Source organism: Zalophus californianus, chromosome 9, assembly GCF_009762305.2.
Source record: "Zalophus californianus isolate mZalCal1 chromosome 9, mZalCal1.pri.v2, whole genome shotgun sequence".
In the NCBI taxonomy this organism is placed as follows: Eukaryota; Metazoa; Chordata; class Mammalia; order Carnivora; family Otariidae; genus Zalophus; species Zalophus californianus.
The window spans coordinates 23,123,364-23,139,795 of record NC_045603.1 but is presented as its reverse complement, the minus strand read 5'-3'; the positions used below and the strand labels follow the sequence as shown (position 1 = coordinate 23,139,795).

General features: G+C 40.6%; 1 pseudogene; it reads left to right on the top strand.

The window, feature by feature from the left end:
- The first annotated feature begins 742 nt into the window (after positions 1 to 742).
- On the top strand, positions 743 to 1,054 carry LOC113923012 (annotated as a pseudogene).
- Positions 1,055 to 16,432: the final 15,378 nt, after the last annotated feature.

Here is a 16,432-nt window from a genome sequence, read left to right as displayed (position 1 = left end):
ATCTTCTGGGGGAGGGGCCTGTTGCTGTGGTTCCCAAATGTCTTTGCCGGAGGCAGAATTGCCCCGCCCTTGTCCATCCGGGCTAAGCAATCTGCTCCGGTTTGCTCTCAGGATCTTTTGTTCCCTGCAAGCTCTCAATACAGCTTTGGAGGACCATGGTGAAAATGGTGGCATCCCACTCTCTGCCCGGAGGAGCTGAGAACTCGGGGCCCTGTTCCTCAGTGCGCCCCCAGAGAAAAGCAGTCAATCACTCCCGTCTCCCCCGTCTCCGGGCGCACTCTGTGCTCACCCGGCCTGTGACCGAGCGTTTCTATCTCTGGCACCCGACCCCGTGTGGAGTCTCCAAACCCAGCAGATCCCTGCGGTGTGCTCCCACGCCGCTCCTCCTGGGGGGAGGAAGGGGAGTCTCCCCGGCTCTGCCACTAGTTGGGTCCCTGCTGGAGGAGCAGTGGCCCGACTGGGCCGCGGATCACAGTTTATGGCCACCCCGAGCTGAGAGCCCGCGCCTCAGCTCCGTCTCTGCAGCTGGCTTCCCCGCTCCGATACCTGGGAGCTCTGCCGCACTCAGGCACCCCCGGTCTTTCTGTGACCCCGAGGGTCCTGAGTCCACACTGGCCCGCGAGGTTTCCACCTCCCACTTAGCCACTGGAGTGACGTCCCTCAGTGGAACCGACTTCTAAAAGTTCCAATTTTGTGGACATTCAGCAGCCGTCCAGGGCGACGGACCTTCCAGCTTGGAACTATGGCCCAGTTTGTCCGTAACCTCGCAGAGAAGGCCCCGGCGCTGGTGAACGCTGCTGTGACTTCCTCAAAGCCTTGACTGGCCACATTTTGGCACTATGCCAAGGTTGAGCTGGTTCCTCCAACCCCTGCTGAGATCCCTACAGCTATTCAGAGCCTGAAAAAAATAGTCAAGAGTGCTCAAACTGGTAGCTTCAAACAGCTCACAGTTAAGGAAGCTCTGCTGAATGGTTTGGTGGCCACCTAGGTGTGGATGTGGTTTTATGTCGGCAAGATCATAGGCAAGCGTGGCCTCATTGGCTATAATGTTTGAAGACCAAACTTTAACATCTGTTTATATGTGGCTTATTATTTGAGTGTTCTTGGACCATGTGTGATCAGACTGGTATTTGAGTAAAAGAAGATAATGTATCAAAAAAAATAATTAAAAAAATAAAAGTTCCAATTTTGTGCTCCGCGGCTCTATCACTTGCCAGAAGCGGCCGACAGAGGCCCCCTCCCCCGCCGTCTATCCTCCCGAATATCGCCTCGGATTCACTTCTCCGCACGTCCTACCTTCCAGTTAGCGGTCGCTTCTCTGTTCAGAGAGTTGTTGCTACTCTCTTCTTCGATCTCCTGTTGAGTTCGTAGGTATTCAGAATGGTTTGATCCCTCTTCAGCTGAATTCCTGAGACCAGAGGAAATCCAGGTCTCCTACTCCTCCGTCATCTTGCTCCGCCCCCCTGGCCTCTTCTCATCTTGAAGTCAGCCTAGCCGGGAGTCTCATTCAAAGAATTAAAGTCAGAAATAACCAAGAAGCAATTTTTTATCTCTATGAAATCTATTAAAATTGTCCAGAGATCCCACTGTTAACACACAGCAAACATGATAGAAACCAGCTCTTCCTGCCAGTTTTTGCCTACAGAAAAATCTCATTTCTGTGCATGCTTTCATAGGCCTTGCACTTGCCCCCAGGGACCCTCTTTTCCCTCTCCAAGCTCCCGAAACCTCTCAAACTCAGCTCCCACAAAATGTCTTTTCTGTCTCCCCTCCCACTGTCTGAATCTACTACTTTTCTCTTGTCAGTAGTTCTCTGATATTTCCAGTGCCAGCCTGGCAGGCTTCTCCCAACTTCTCCGGTCTCCCCATCATCCACAAGCAGTCAGTGGTTGGCCCAGGAACCCACCTGGCAACACATCATTATGCTGGGGGAGGCAGCAAGAGGGGCTTGGCTTCTTCCCCTCAGCAAGCTGAGGGCAGAGGGGAGGCGATGAATATGTAAATGATAGTTTTTCCCTATTAGGAGGGAACTATTTAATAAATCCTAATTGAATACTTATTGCGGGGACAAAACACTGCCAGGTATGAACTTGTTAAAACAGACATAGCCCGTGGCCTCAAGGAGCTTACTGTCTACAGGAGAAGGCAGTTCCCAATAAGTGAAAAATCACTCATGTGAGGAGTCCTGCAGCCACCAGGACTCTAATCCCGATGTCCCTAATGATGGAAATTAAAGAGGTCACATCCCATTCCACATCCAGTGTTAAGTGTAGAGACCTCTTCAAGATGTCTGTAAAGTTCCCGGGGAGAGGCAGATGAAGAATGAGGTATATTTTCCTACCTCTGCTGAATTCCCATTCTCTGCTCTATGCCTTGAGGTCAATCCTTTATCTCCCTGATTCCCCACTGAAGCAACAAGGGAACAAAGCCTGTGATGTGTAGCAAAACTTTCGCTGAAGTTTTCTAGGTCACTGTCAGAGAGCTACATTCCTGCATGATGCAGCAAATAACTTTAAAACTACATAGTAGTCATCTCATCCTAAAAGTCCTTCTGGCCACCATGACACAGGGGATTTCTCACTGGTTTCCCTACTTCAATTAGCACCCAGACATTGATCATCTTGCTGTTTCACGTGTATGTGAGACACGTGCATACATGTGCGTGCGGGCGCACACACACACACACACACACACTAATTCTAAATTCCTCTTACTCCATTATACACAGAAATTCAGCTCTCTTCTCCCTTATACCCAGACTCAGCTCCAGGCCCAGCCCTAGATAACCAAAACCTTCAGGTAGTCAGACAAGCAAAAGAGCTAGCTCTTTTGTTCATGTTCAAAAGCAAAGGAACCACAAATGTACATAGCCTTTCCTCCAACAGGATCTACCCTCTTAACTAAGTAACCAAAAAATTACACCAACACTGAATGATATAAAAGTTGTCCCTTTCTGTGTAATAAGATTAGATCAAATACTCTCTAAGATCCACTAGAATATAAGTTCCAAAAGAGCAGGGACAATGTCTCTTTCTCTGCTATATCCTGGATCTAGCACAATTCTATCTCAACAAGTAGTTGTTTCTTAAATAATTTGTTAAAGTCTCTTTCACTGCTGACATTCTGTGATCCTTTCACATTTGCAATTCTTATTTTTATTTTTTATTTCATACTTTTCTCACATATGGAGAAAGAACAGAAGAAAAGTCTTAGTCCAAAGAGTTAAAGCATTAAGCTTGTTTTTTATTACTGTATTGGGATTATTTCAGCTATGAATAACTGAAGAACCAGCTAAAAATGGCTTAAATGATAAAGAAATGTATATTCCACTGAATGCAAAGTTCAAAGATGATATTGTCCCATATTAACCAAGTCAGCTGCTTGGCAACGTTATCAATATTCAAGTTCCTTTTGTCTTTCTACTCTGCCATCCTCCTTGAGGTCCTTAAGAACGTCTACCCATAGCTGCAAAATGGCCGTGGCTGCGCTGAACATCATATTTACACATGACAAAGCCCTTCTCTGGGTCCTTCATCAGGAACAGAGATTACCTTCCCAAACGCCAGTCTGTGGACTTTACCTCACATTTCACTGGCCAAAATCACATCCCACGCTCAGTCCTACTCCAGTCAATGGCAAGGGGGATAAAAGAACCATGGCTGCCTAAGACCTATCAGGATTTAGCCCTTGGACTTGGGACACCAGAGTCCCAGGAGATCCCAAAGTCCCGGAAGAAGATGGCCACTTTTTACCTGAATAAAATTTGGGGTGGTAGCAAGGATAAAGGAAGGCGAGTCTCTGGGTAGTCAACCAACAGCATATACCATAATTACTATGATAAAACAAGCCATTCCAAATATGATAAGAATTATTTGGGGGGAAGAGACTAATTCCAAATGAAATAAATGTTTTTCAGATTGCATCACTGATGAACCCAAAATTGTCAATATTGATGCATTAATCTCTTTTTCTACAAACCTTTAATCATATTTTATGTCCAAAGTAATTGGGAGTATTGGAGGAAAAAAAACTGTTAATGTCTCCCTTCCTTTCATTTAGGATTCCTGTTTTAATTGAAAACTTTCTGAGGGATGTATTCCCATCCCCTATGCCATGACACTGAAACAAACAAAAACCACATGCAATGGATTACACCAAACCCTAAGAAGCTGTTATTTATTTTAAATGCCATATAACCCACCCTCTTGGAAATATTCATTATCTCGTGGAAGCTTCTCTCCTGGATACCAACATAGAACACATTAGAGTTAGTCGTTAATTCTAGTGACCACAGCAAATAGGGACAGACACTGAGGCTGTAAGTACAAAGTGTCAGGCAACCTGGTGGAGATCCAGAGAGGAAGACAATGTACCCTTCTGCATCTAGATTAAGTGACAAAAATTTGACCTAAGCCATCTTAAAAACAGGATTTTTACTGATTTATCAAGACATTCTCCGTGATTCTTCATAGAAAGGAAACTTCTCCCTAATTCAAATTTTTGTATCATCTTCTTTTAGGACTTTTTTTTTGAAAGAACAAAAAGTTTAAAAGCTTCCTACTTGCCAAATAGCACAGCATGATAAATACTATAGCACCCAAATTACTATCAGCAGAGTCCCAGTAATTCACATCTGCTCATGGAGTTTCCTTTACAATCAATCAGGTGTATTGAAAAGGTCTTTGTGATGAAGAAGGGAACAAAAGTCACCTGTGTTTTTCAGTTTACTCTAATTTGTACACAAGATATAATTTGCTACACCGCAGGTCTCTTGCTCAAAGAGATTCAAAACAACAAAAGCAAAAATAATCACTACTATTCTGAGACTGAGCTAAGTGATAAAGAATCTAGCTGTGATCAGCTGGGAATTACATTAAATCTAAACCTTACAAAGGAGCAAAGATTTTTAGTGAAGGAAAACGCCTTAAAGTTTATCCACTGTAACCCCTCATTTCATAGATGATGAGGCCAGTGGCCTTGTAGTTAACATGGCCAACTGGATACATAAGTTGATTTTCATTCCCTCTTCATACCCAATTAGACTATTGGTAAAGGAACACAGAAGGTGTAAACTCTCTAGGCAAAGAGAACAGGAGTGGAGATACATACTAGACAAGAAACCACAGTGGGATAGACGAGTGGTGGTCACCAGCTTAGCAGACAGAGAAATCTGGAAATTAAGTGCCTCCAAAGGGAAACTCAATGGTGAGAAAACCTGCTTGTGCCCCTAACCCCCAGAAAGGACGGGAACTGGTGACACCAGTTATCTCTGAAGTGGTGAGGGATGGGAATGCAGATCCAGAATATTGATTAAAAGCCAGGATAAGGAGCTGGTACATTTCCAAAATCCCCTTCCCAACTCTACTCAGTCAGGAGACTGCTCATCCTCCACTTTGACAGAAAGTGAGAGGTTTCTACTCTAGAAACACCGAACCAGAGAAGCTGCATGCTAAGGCAATGGAAGGAGGGATGAGGCACAACAGGGAATTACACTGAATTAATAACAATGGCAACGATGATAGTAAAAATGGGTAACTCATTGAACACTCATTATGTTTCAAATACTTTAGGCACTGTATTTGTAATTAATTGCTCAACCCTAACAACTATCCCATAAAGTAGATACTGTTAGTGTCCTCATTTTACAAATGAGGAAACAGGTACAACAAGTCAGAAGTGACAGAGCAGAACTTTGAAACCAGGCAGTCTGACTGTAGCATCTAATTATTAACCATCATACAAGGGACGATCATACCGTCATGGTTTCCAGAAAGCCATGATTCAGATATACAGCTCCAATAGTAAATTTGAGTGTTCATCATTACAGAAGCTGAAGAACCACAGAGAAAAGACCTACAAGTCCTGCCTGATCAAAGTGACCAGTCAGCCCAACCCACCAAGCACATGGAGTTTTAACTCAACTTTTTAGAACCTTACAATTTAATATGAACAGACAGGCAAGGACACCATACATTTGAGCAAAGTCTGTAATGTGAAATAGAGGAACCAAAATAAAGTAAAGAAAGGCAATTCAGAGAGAACAGAAACAACATACAGAAGAAAACTTTTAAAAAACTAGAATATCCTCAAAAAAATAAGAAAACAATCACATCCCCAGAAACAAATGATGTTATTAAAAAATATACATATATACTTGTAACAAGAAAAAAATTTTTAATTTTTAAAAAATGACACCAGAAATTTTAAAATTTAAACAGAAAAAATCAGAAGTCAAAGATGAAGAAATTAGAAAATAAATAGGTACACAGATAAATAGAGGAAAAATGAGAAATCTGTACAATCAATCTAGTATTCTAATATTTTATTAGTAAGAATTCCACAAAGAACCCCACAGAGAGAGAGAGAAAAGAAAAAATTAGCAAAGAAATAGTACAAGAAAATTTTCCAGAACTGAAAAAAAAACTTTGAAAAGGACCTATTGAGTATCCAGCACAATGAACAATAAGAAATAATTCCAAGGTATGTCATTTTAAATTTCAGAATATCAGGAATGAAGAAAAGATCAAAAGAAATTCAGGCAGGAAAAAAAGTAACATGTCCAAAGAATTAAGAATCAGAACAACATTAGATTTCTTAAGAGGAACTCTATAAGTTAGTAGACTGGGAAGAAATAGCTTCATAATTCATGATTCTGAGGGAAAAGGATTTCCAAACTAGCTTTTGCTATTTCTCCAACCTCTCCTGCCCTGTCCTGCCGAACCCAATCAAACTTGCAACCAGCTTCAAATCTAGAAGAAATTAAGTAAATCCCCAGGGGTGCATGGATTGGCCTGCACTGGATTTCGTGGGGGTGGCCATGCCAGCCAACACTGTTACCCACCACTGTGCTGTCACCATTCCAAGGAATGCACACTGGGCAACTTTCCTATGGGGATTTACATCATCTCTTGCAGACCCAAACTACTCCACCTTTATGATAGTTTTCCAAAATCTGATCTTTTGGAGCTAGTAAATTAATTTCTCTATTTTCTGTTGCTGCCCTAACCAATTACCACAAACACAGTGATATATAACAACACAACTTTATTATATCACAGGTCTTAAGTCAGAAGTCCAGGTAGACTAGACTGGTTTCTCAGCTGTGGGTCTCACAAGGCTGAAATCAAGCTCTAGGCTAACCTGAACACTTTATCTGGAGACTTTGGAAGAGAATCTGCTTCTGGACGCATTCACTTGGTTGGTAGAATTCAGTCCCTCGTGGACGTGGGGCTGAGGCCCCCACTTCCTTGCAGGCTGTCAACCAGAAACCTTCTCTCAACCCCTACAGGTCTCCCTTTGCTCTTTGCACACAGCTGCCTACACTCAGGGCGAGCAACATCATATCAAGTCCTTCGTGCCCTTGGACCCTTGCCGACTTCTCCTTCTGCTGCATCTATTCTGCCTCCAGCCAAAGAAAGTTCTCTGCTTTGAAGGGTTCATGTGATTAGATTGGGGCCGTCCAGATAATCCAGGGTGATCTCCCTATGTTAAGGTATGTGACCCTAATACATCTGCAAAATCCCTTTCACCCCATTACAAAATGTGTTCACAGTTTTCAGGATTAGGATGTGGACATCTCAGGGGAACCATTCTGCCTACCACAGTTTCTAAAGAAAAGAAACTCAGTTTACTATGGCAAGAGATAAATCTATTTAGTCCCTGGCCCTTCACTTTGGAATAGGAACATCTGTACTTTCCCATGTATGTGATAAGACCAGAAATTACTAATACAACAAAATCTGAGTGCCTACTATGTGAAAACACTGGTAGACCTTGGGAATTCAAGTGGTTAAAACACAGAGTCCACTCTCAAGGTTCTCACAATCCAGCAGAAGAGACAGAAAAGTAATCATAAAAATATGTGGAAAATACAGTGCAAGATAAACTAAATGATTTTTAAAAGCACAGCAGTAGGGCACCAACCCAGACTTATGGGATGGGGAGAAGGTTTCTTGAAGGAAGTAACACTGAAATGAATTTTCAAAGATCAGTAGGAGGAATGCCTGAGTGGCTCAGTAAGTTAAGCATCTGCCTTTGGCTCAGGTCATGATCCCAGGGTCCAGAGATTGAGCCTGCTTCTCCCTCTGCCTGCAGCTCCCCCTGCTTGTGCTTTCTCCCTCTGACAAATAAATAAATAAAATCTTAAAACACATACACACAAGGATCAGTAGGAGTTAACCAGGAGTGCTATGGGAATTGGGAAGGTAGAGAGAGGGAAAAAGCAGAAAAATATAAACATTCATACACATTTACATGCAAATATTTTAGAATACAAAATGAACATCTTAAAAGCAAGAATTCTCTTATGAGCATTGTAGGATTTTCTGGACAAAGTTCCTAAAGAACGGTATGACTATTAAAGAAAACTACATCTCCTCTAATAAGGTGTTAGTGCATTATATTCATTCTAATATTTTCTAAACACTTGCATATATGTCATTTTATATTTCATCAACCCCGTGAGGTGAGAAAAGCAAATATTGTTATTCCCATTTCATGGATATAAAAATAGAGTTCAGAGGAATTAGGGACTTTATGAGAGGTGACCTAGCCATCTCCTGATGGGACTCTTATCAGAAACCAGACCATCCAGACCCAGTTAGAAAATCCAGTATTTCTTTCACTGCAGTGGGCCACATCCACTTTACAAGTTCTGTTGAATTTACGTAGCTCTTTGCTTCAGTTTTTAAATGCATCTGATATAATTATGGATTTATGAAATACCTGAAGAGCCACCAATTGATTCTTACTTTTTGCCTTTGAGCTTACTGCACAAAAAGGGAGCAAAATTATACCCTTACTTAGACGTTATTGCTTTGTTGATTTTCATGTTTCCCAAAATGAATAATTTTTGTTGTTCCACTACAGTCATTAAAAGAAATAGAAGATCTGATCCGCAGAAACATTGTGATGGTGGCAGGAAAACATCCTAGAGGACATGCGGGCTATTGATATTCTCTCCTCAAGCCTGAAACTCTCTGGAGATCCAGGAGAAACACAGAATCACAACAAAGATTGGAAAACAAATTGATAGAATCAGAGACGTTTGCAGACCTGTAAATAGCTTTTCATATTGTTGCCATTTCAGTTTGGGTTATACTTTAGTTTTGCAAATTGATGGGGGGAAAAAATCTAGTTTTATTTCAGGGTGTTTAGCTTTTCAGTTAAAGACCAAAGAGTAGGTTTATACACTCAAAATGGTTCCTTTTGGTTGCTTTAGTAAAAAATCACAAAGCTCCTTCCCCCCCAAAAGAGGCCCATTCGTTATATTGTGATGTGAGGAACAAACTCGAAGGAGAATCAGTGATTTCTTTGTCCAGAAGTTTTAATATTTTCATAAAGATCCTCTCTTCAGCTCCTCAAGCATTTGCCTTTCATTTTGTTTTATTGAATTAGGCTGCAAAGCACTGGAGCATGAAGCTCTTTGTCATCTCTAACCAGGCTTCCATTGATTCCATGTATCCATATGACTCATCTTGGTATATTCATCTATACATCTATTGCACTGAAAGAGAGAACTCTCTAATTTATTATGTAAAAGGATAAGCCACCTCCGTAGCCCATTTGTATGCATGCAGGTACACTTAAAAAGTAGATTTGTTTCCTCAAACTTAGAGCTGGCTTCTTTAGTGGCCTTAAACAAGGGAAAAATGAAATTATATTGTGATTTTTACGGTGGATTATACAACAACCGTGACAAAAGCAGGCCAATATCTCGACTTTTATTTCTTTAAATATAAGCAAATTTGACTATAAAGAACTCTTGATCAGTATAAGCAAAACTCTGCACATACACCCCCTCAAAAATGCAAATCACACTATTAATTCACCACCTGCTTCTCATCTGGGTCAGATTGCCCACAGCCCAAGCAGAGGATTTGCTGGGGTGGTGAAGGGCTTTATGTGAGTGGCCAAAAAAAATTATTTTTCTCCTGAATATTATTCTTCCAAGTATTACTGAGAGAAATATATGAAATAAGCAATAACATAAGCAAGAATTTCAGAGCCAGAAGACCTTGGCTATTGTTTATAACACATTGTCAGCTTAACCCTTCTGCAGTGTTCTTGCATTTGAAGAAACATTAGCTACAGGAAGGTTTTAGGTATGTTTTTAAGTTTCTCTTTTACTTTATTCTGATTTAGAGTCAACTTCTCTTCTAAGGATAGGTACCTGGTTTGTCCATCCCACAAATACTTATGAGTGCCTCCTCCATACTATTCTGGCACTACTGTGTGTGCTGGAGGTATAGCAATGAGCAAGTCAGATAAGACCCCTACTGTCATGGAAGAGGGACAGCAGACATGTGAATACACTAGAAAATTTCAAAGCAGGAGGGCTATGAAGAAAATTCCATATGACAATGTGAAGATACTGGCCGATGGAGCAACATTAGAAGGAGGTAGTCACCAAAGACCTGAGCTGAGACCTGAATGACAAGAATCAATCGAATGCAGCTGGGGATAGAGTAGTCTAGGCAAGGCAACAGCAAGTGCAGAGGCCTTAGCTAGAAGTGAGACCTGAGGCTGTTTCACTCACGCTGGACAGGAAAGCAATCCATCCACCATTCACTGAGCCTCTGTTCAGTAGGGCCCAGGAATACAGAGGCAAAAACCTCCATTTCCAACCTCAAAGAGCTCAGTATAGTGGCAAAGGTAGGCAAACAATTTAAATATAATGCAGTAAGTGCTATGATAGCAATATGCACATGGTGCTATGGGACAAGAAAGGAGAGATCGGGTAGTGTCGTGGCACCAGTCATAATTTAGGTGCCAACCAATGTGGCTTTTCATCCTGGATCAACCATTAATTAGCATGAACCTTGGCAGGTGAAATTTATTCATATATTCATGTATTCAGTCAGCCAACAAATGTTGAATAAGCATCATGTTCTAGAACTATGCTTGTGTAGGGGATCTACACTAGTTAGGGTGCTTTTGGTTAAGAGGAACAGAAAGTCAATTCAAAAAACTCAAAATGACTTAAACAAAAGAGATTTCTCTATTTGCATAACTGAAAAGTCCAGGAGTTTGGCTTCAAGTATGGGCTAGCCCAAGTGCCCATATAATAGACCTAAGTCTATCTCTCTCTTTCCTCTCTTTTCTCTCCCTCCCTCCCCCCTTTCCCTCTCTCTTTCTCTCTCTCTCTCTCTCTCCTTCTCTTTCCCTCTTCCTCTCTGACCCCAGATCCCAACTCTGCTTTTTGCTTATTGTCTTCAGTCTGTGGAAGGAAGCTTCATATGGCTAATATCCTCCCAACTTCAAGTCCAGAAAAAAGGAAAAAAAGTTTCTCCATCCTCAGTTCCAACAAATGTCCTAAAATTGATGAAACAGCTTTAGTCATAGTTGTGTTCCTAGAACAATCACTCGGACCATGGGAACTATTGTTCCAGCTGACCAGGACTGGGTCACATCCTATCCTGGGAGGTCAGGGATCCAGTCAACCTACCTGAACCAAGTGGACTGAGCTGGAGAGAGGGATGTTTCTCCAAGATATAGATTATGATACCAGAAACCAGGGTGAAAAAAGCTGGGCAGGCAAAACCCACAAATGTCTACTACAGGACCCAAGGCTAAATGGACATTGTCCTGGATCAAAGAACTCATAACCTTGTGGAAGAAATGAACTACTCCCCCCACATCATAATATAATGTGATACCCTACTAGCTGTCCATATTTAAGCCTCAATCATGTTTCTAACTCTTGCCAATGTTGGGCATGTGAACTGTCTTTCTTTTGTGGCTCCCTCCCTGCAGAACACATTCCTCAGATTCTTCTCAACCTGTGCATTGGGATTCCCAGTGCATTCCCCCAAATACTGCTCCCCCTTTCCCTAACTCTCCCTCAGTTTTTCTATAGGTCCTTTTAATCTAACATTGAAGAATATGTTGGTTAAGACCAATAATTTTATTTTCTTGAATTTTCAAAAAGACAAGTTTAAATAGCAACTATGTCATCCTGTCCCATAGTCAAAAACTGAATAATACCTTTTGATGTTTCCCTTTTACCCACAGCATGTATAGATAAGGGATTTCTTCCCCCACCATACCTAGCTACTGTTTCTCAACCTAAGAAGTACAAAACTGTGGGCCTCCAATTATAGATAACCTTGCTTACATTTTGCACATAATTAAAATGTTCCTGCCCTTTGCAATTGCATTCCATCTCAGCTTGATTTCTTTAATTGGTCCCACATCTTAAAGGGGCTCTGTTCAACATTTGGTATTTGATAGATCCCATGGGTCTCTGTTGCTGACAACGATGCTGCCATCTCTATGCCTGGTTTATAGTCAGATACATATGTGTCCCTAATTGCTTTTACTTTTAATGGAAATTTGATCAGGAAAGTTCTCAGATTTTCTAAAACATTTATCATAAAATAACTCCCTGTCCCAGAATTGTACTCAAAACCGTAAGTCATTTTAAGATAGCCTGGCTGGAGTATGAGTTTTGTCCATTCCCATATTTGTTGAATATAAAAATCAATAATGCCACCACTCTGCACATTTATCTAATGTAATAATCAATACTAATATCTTTCCTGATATTTACTTAATATAATAATCAATAACAATACTGTTTGTTTATTTGATGCCACTGATCAAGGAAGAAGACCAAATCTATGTGTTTTATCCATCCTGTGTACATTCAGACTGGAGCATCCACTGCTAACACCTCCCTTCTTACTTCCAGCTCTCTAGACCTGAGCAGAGAGAGCACCCTTCCTTTCCTTGCTGTGGAAGGTGATGGTCAGTAAACTACCATTTTTTTTCTTTGTGAGGCAGCCAGAAATTGAGCCTCTCTCTACATTATACTGGTACTATGAAGGAAACAAAGAAACATAATACGATTTGTTAGGGTAATACTAGCTGCTGCAACAGGTAAGTCCCAAAATCCAAGTGGATAGGATAACTTAGTAAGTTACATGGTAAATTGGTTGCTTACCATCTAACAGTATAATGTAGTTCTTTCTGGTTGATGGAATACTTCCATATAATACTTCAGAGACCTAGGCTTCTTCCATATTACAGGTCCATCCTCTCCTAGAATCTCACAATCCTCTGCATTCAGCCAGCAAATGGGGAAAGAGCATGGAAGACCATGTGTAGGATGTTTTAATAAGTCAGACTAGATGTAGCATTCATCCCTTCTGCCTATATTCCTTTATTAGAACTCAGGCCACATCTAACTGCAAGGGAAGGCAAGCTGAGAATATGGTCTAGCTATATGCCCAAGAGGAAGGGAATGGATTTGGTAAATGGTTAGCCAGTCTCTGCCACCATCCCATCCTTGAGTTGCTTATAATTCAAAGAGAAAGACAAGAGGAAACAAATGAAGTATTATACACATGATGAAAAGGGAGAATAATTAGAGACTGGATTAGTCAATGAAGGCTTTCCAAGGAGAGACTTAAATAAAACATATTATATGCAAAAGAAGAGGTCAAGAGAGAAGAATGCATTGAGCAAAGGAATATGAGGGGTCCATTCAGACAATTTTACAGTCTCTGTCAGGAAGGAGAAAACAACATAGCTGGCTAAGAAGACTAGATAAAACTACCTTGACTAGGACCACAATTCTGCCACCTTGAACACGTTTGCATTGCATTAAGATTCCTCTGGTCCAGCAGAAGGGCTCAGTGTACTTTACCACCTTTTTCTAAGTAATCTCTAAATCTCAGCTGACATTTCCAGTTTGAGTGGAAAATGTTGACATTACCTAGAGGGTATCCCTCACTAATTTTGAGTTTCTCAAAGAACAAAGAAAAAACAAATAGCAAATTCTAAGAGACTATGATTAACCTACGTAACCATCTCACTTGCTGATTAAACTACAAGTCTTTGCAATACTACAAAACTAAGAAGTCATTGAGAATCAGATGCTCCAGTTGAGGACACATAGGAATAGATAATTAAATATCTTGACCATGGGCATGAAGTTACAGCCAAATTAAAGTAGAAATTAAAAGCCAGTAGTTCTCTCTTTGGTTTAACCCCTAAATACCCACAGAATTAGGGGAACCACCACTCTAATCAAATCCTCCCTGCAAATTAGGAAGTTCCTAAAGGTTAATTCACACATGGTCCCAATAGAAGTCTTTATGGATGTGTGTGTATTTTAGGGAGAACTCTCTGATTGCTGTGGGAACATACCTCTGCCCCCATCTGCTCTGAGACTTGCTCCAATATTCCAGTGTGCTCCAACATTCATCTTCTTAAACTGACAACCACATCTCCATCTCCTACATGTTTTGTACTGCATGGTATAGTACACAAATCAGGACTGTCCTGTCCTCTTGTAGAAATTTTAGGGCAGTGGTTATTTACCTTTAGGGGATTTTGAATAATTTTAAAAATCTAAAGGAAGCTATAGTTGCTGGGCCCCTCCCCAGAAAAATTCACATAAGCATAGAAGGGATTTCAGTTATATGTGAAAGAGGCATTCCTAAGAACCTCTTATAACTTAAAATCCCTATTTTTCAGCAACAGTTTCCCATAGAAACACCATAGACTCCAATGGGGAAGCACAACACACTAGTAAAGACTCTCTCTTCCTATACCAACTCAAACTTACCCATCTTACAGATGAGGAAAATGATAGAGACGTTAGGCAACTTGTCATCATCACTCATCTCTAGGAAGGGACAGGGCAGCCCTGGAAGCCAAGCTATCTACCCTCCAATGACCTTGCACATATAGAGAACCACAATGACATACTGTCTCCACTCCCCATCCCTGTTCTAATAATATATCCCTTTTACAGAAAGAAAGAAAGAAAGAAAGAAAGAAAGAAAGAAAGAAAGAAAGAAAGAAAGAAAGAAAGAAAGGAAGGAAGGAAGGAAGGAAGGAAGGAAGGAAGGAAGGAAGGAAGGAAGGAAGGAAGGAAGAAAGAAAGAAAGAAAGAAAGAAAGAAAGAAAGAAAGAAAGAAAGAAAGAAAGAAAGAAAGAAAGAAACTCTTATCGATGCTCCTGCCACTAGCCCTTGAGAGTATTGAGTCCTGAGTATTACACATCACTAGTACTCAATCTCCCACCCACGCACTTTGGTCAGGTTAGCAGTGTTTACCTTCACACAACCTTAGGAAGAATTCCTTACTTTCCAAAAATTTAGGCAGATGTGGCACCAACTGCAGTGACTTCCTTTTCCTAAACTCAAGCCAGGCTACATGGTTTCTTTTAGGGCTAATTCAGAAACCATCAATACGGAGGTCCCGTATTTCTTTATTTAATCTTACTTTCAGGCCATATATCAAGACAAAGTGTTCCTGGATTTAGTATTGTTTGACCCTCTCCAGACACTACCACAGGAATAGCAGAATTCTCCTCTTAATTTGTCACAGCTCTGGACTCCCTAAGGTTTGCACTTAGACATACCACTGGTCAGGGAAAGACTATAATCAGAGCTTTTTCAATTCAAGTTGATAAAAATCTTCTTTAGTTTTCAATTTAAATGTCTTCCTCTTGGTTGTACATGAGGTCATATCAAACTAAATTAGGAGATAAATATTTTGATTGATTTGCTTATTCTCTGCAATCTTAAGCAATCTGACACCTCACACTTGATTAGGTCAACTGTGTTGTAATTCACAATAAACCTAAACATCATTTAACACTTTTAAATTTTAATCCAAATGCTTATGTTTTAAAAAGATATGTTTATCAAGAGTTCCCTCCCATCACCTCTCCAAGAGCTGATAGGTGTCTTTATATTATTCCAGACCGCATATCTAGCTGCAATGACAGGGGGAGGCTTAAGATGATTTTCACTTCACCATTTTCTCTGTCGGGACTTTTCAATCTACTCCAAATAAACACATATAATAAGTAAAACCACCATTCTTACATTTAGTACAATGTGAAGGCCAAACCAGATTTCCATCAGCCTATCCCCAAGCTATTCCAGGTAAACATGCAAATCTAGTAAAAGCATTGTGTTTGCTGCATAAATTGCAAATGCAACTTTAATATAGTTTCCTTAACAGGCTCTACTACTTTCCAAATAGAAGTTTTGAAACTCCTGTTGGCACCAAACACTCTTTTCTTTCTAATTGCTGATCTCAGCTTTTTTTAAGTTTTTATTTAAATTCCAGTTAGTTAACATACACTGTTATATTAGTTTCAGGTGTAGAACATAATGATTCGACACTTCCATACAACACCCAGTGCTCATCACAAGTGCACTCCTTAATCCCCATCACCTATTTAACCCATTCCCCCACCCACCTCCTTTCTGGTAACCATTAGTTTGTTCTCTACAATTAAGAGTCTATTTCTTGGTTTGACTTTCTCTCTTTTTTTCCCCTTTTCTCGTTTGTTTTGTTTTTAATTCCACTTATGAGTGAAATCATATGATATTTGTCTTTTACTGACTGACTTATACTGCTTAATATTATACTTTCTAGCTCCATCCATGTCATTGCAAAGGGCAAGATTT